This window comes from Petaurus breviceps, unplaced genomic scaffold (assembly GCF_028583685.1).
Source record: "Petaurus breviceps papuanus isolate PSGF00001 unplaced genomic scaffold, PetGlider_PUasm1.0 90842, whole genome shotgun sequence".
NCBI lineage: Eukaryota > Metazoa > Chordata > Mammalia > Diprotodontia > Petauridae > Petaurus > Petaurus breviceps.
Window position 1 is genome coordinate 1,296,447 of NW_027187358.1, and position 3,322 is coordinate 1,299,768.

Below are 3,322 nucleotides of genomic sequence, written 5' to 3' on the forward strand. Positions count from 1 at the left end.
AGAGAGAGAGAGAGAGAGAGAGAGAGAGAGCCATTCATTACTGGCCCATTAAAAGAAAGAAATCATTGTAAACAAAGTACAGCTTTATCACGGATATATTTATTGAACAAGGGAAGATATATGGAAACATACATCAGCCCAATTAGAGACAAAATTCCTGGAAAGTAGGTAATAGTGCTCATCTATAAAGGATGTCTCAGGTATTGACAACCACGTCACTACAGACTTCTCCTTGTATTCTACCATCAGAGGTGTCTGACTATGTCTTCAAACATATTCTCACTTTTCACAAACAAATATTGAAACACTTTCACATTTATTTTTTTAAATAAGCCTACTGCATGTATTTTGGCATCCAGCAACAAAATCACATGACATTTCTTCCTCTAAAGAGTAACACTCTTCAGAGAATAGAATTTTCTGTTTTGGGCAGAATTATTACATCCCAAGACCCACTGTAAGTGCAAATATTTTGTCCTCATTCATGTTATTTGGAGCAGTTGTAGTGGCCTATTTCAGATCACACTTGCTAGAAGCCCTGACAACACAATGGGGTTTTCAGAGCAGGAAGGAGACACTGAAAATTACACTGTATTATTTCAACATGTTATGCAAATGATTCCATTCTAGAAAAACAAATGGCCATATCTAAGAAGAGCAAACTGTTCCTAATTCATTTGGATTTCTAATCAACAGCCTATAGGGCCTATTCATCAGACATGTAGTGATTAACAAGTACTATTACAAATTTATGAATGTAGTTGTTCTCAGTGTGTATGGGTGTGTAGCTGTACTTTTATTTGCAAGTGATGTAGAATCTTGTACCGAAGATTTTTTTTTCATTTTAATTAAATTTTTAATATTATCTTCAGGTATACTATATTAATGCACAAAAAATGGATTACTCACAGTAGGCACTCTGAAAACTATCTGTGGTTTTGCTTTGATTTGTGACTTCCTTTGTGCATAAATGAAAGAAAAGGATGTGTTATAAACGCAGACAGGCTGCTTGGTTCCCTTGTAAAAGAATTGTGATTTTATATTTTTTTAAATCTCTTTTCTCCAAGACGGATATAGACCCTATTGCCATGGCAACAACTGGCTTAGCACAACACTGTAGTGTTGGGTGTGTATATTTTCCCCTCGATTCTTTTTCAAAAACCTAGACCTCATTCCTGCCAAGTATAGAAATACTGATAACACTATTACAAATTGGGATGTTGAGGGTTCCTGGAGGTTGTTTTTTAACCAGTTTTCAGGATTCCATGAATCAGGTCCAGAATATGACTGGGTTAAAGAAAATAGACACATGTGATAAGGGTGTGAGGTCTATTCAAATGGGCAGACCCCAGAGTCTGACAAAACAAAATCCCGAACTGAATGGGAAGGCATAGTTCTTTCTTTGGACACAAGCACTGACGCTCTTCTCCTTCTCTAGCTTTAACATAGAGGGAAAGGACCCTCACTACCAGAAGATACATAGTTTGCCTATCTAAAGATGGTCCTTTCAGGGCATTACAGGATAAGACATTCATCAGAAGAACTTCCTTGGAAGTCTTGCTGAAGCAATGGGTCCAACTAAAGCCTTCCCCAAATGACTATAGCTGACCCAGGGGCAGTTAGGTGGTACAGTGGATAGAGCTCTCCTAGAGACAGGAAATCTGAATTGAAATCCAGCCTCAGACACTTACTAGCTGTGTGACCCTGGGCAAGTTACTTAACTCCTATTTGCCTCAGTTCCTTTTCAGTAAAATGGGGACACACTAGAGAAGGAAAAATTACATACTCCAGTACTTTTGCTAAGAAAACCCCATGGACAAAGTCTATTTGGTCATTTAGGGGTGGACGTGACTCAACAACAACAGCAACCCTGCCCAAGTGGTCTCAGGATTCTGTTTAATTGTGCACCGTGGACTGTTGTGTTTGCCACAACCTGTAACCTCTTCAATGTCTTATATTTGCCCTCCCTGGTTGGAGCTGACCAGACAAATGGGACAAATCATCAGAATAAAAGCAAGAGAAGATTTTACAGCTTTTAACTTTGAGCTGATCATGTCTGGAAGTGACCTTAGATGTCTTGTCCAAACCTTTCCTTTTGCAGATTAGGAACCCAAAGATAAGAGAGGTTGAATGATTTGCCTGATGTCACACAGAAATATGAGAACAGGACTCAAACCCCAGTCTTCTGAACTCAAGTATAAGTTCTATCCATTAAACCTTACTAATAGACTGTACTACAGATTTTTCAAAAGGAATTAAAGAAAACTACAAGTTTTTTATTTGCATAAATTCATTAGCATATTATCAAATGATTAATTCTGTGACCTTGGGTAAGTCATGCCAACTCTCTGGACCTCTGTTTCTTCATATATAAAATAAGGCATTTGAACAAGATGACTTCTCAGGCCTGTCAACCTATAAGCCTATAATCCTTTGATGAGAAGTCAAAATCAACAGGAAAGAAAAGATAAAGGAATGGGAGTTAAAGCTTGCTTTAATTAAAAGGCTTTGGACATTGGGAACATTACTTTCTGGCTGGATGGGGTATCAATGAATTTAAAATAACCTATTCTAAATGACAATGGGTATATCTGCAGTTCAGTGATTTTTTTAAACATGCAGAACATGAGAAATTAATATAGATATTAAAATAGACCATAGATTCTTCATGAATTTGTATGGCATCCTTGCACGGTGCCCATGCTAATCTTCTCTGCATCATTTCAATTTCACTATATGTGCTGCTGAAGCAAGTGCTAGTCAATGGATTCTTAATCCTTCTTTGTGCCCTAGGTCCCTTTGGAAGTCTAATGGAGCTTCTGTACACTCAAAATAATGTATTTAAAATTCACAAAATAAAATATAGAGGACTAAAAAAGAAACTAATTAAATTGAAAATTATTAAAAATAATCAAGGCACTGGAGAAAAATCACTAAGCCCAATTTAAGGATCCATAAAGTAGACTATCATGATTTAGAAAGTTTTTATTTTATAAATTCTTTGTATTTACTATAACTTTTTGGGTGTTAATAAATTATTGGCAATGTATTTCCTTAAAGAACATGAAAATGGGAAAAGGGCCAGTTGAAAAGAAAATCACACTGCATATTTTTTGTATTTTTTCCCAGACCTTTGATTTCATTGTTAAACAGAATACCAGCTGAATCAACTACCTCTTCCAAAGCATATTGCCAGCTCTTCTGTAACACAGTCTTAGAGAATTGCCCAGGCCACTGAGAAGTTAAATGTCCTGGTCAGCATCACAAAGTCAGTATGGGTCAGAGGCAAAATGGGACCCAGCTCCTCCTGACTCCACAACCC

General features: G+C 36.9%; 1 protein-coding gene and 1 non-coding gene across 4 annotated transcripts in view; both read right to left on the reverse strand.

Moving 5' to 3' along the window:
* The window catches only part of SLC8A1 (solute carrier family 8 member A1), a 429,157-nt gene that overhangs the window by 371,862 nt on the left and 53,973 nt on the right, over window positions 1-3,322 (reverse strand). The window lies entirely within an intron of this gene.
* LOC138148965 (U6 spliceosomal RNA) lies at window positions 2,651-2,753 on the reverse strand. The gene has a single exon (XR_011165214.1). It is a non-coding gene; the product is annotated as a U6 spliceosomal RNA (small nuclear RNA).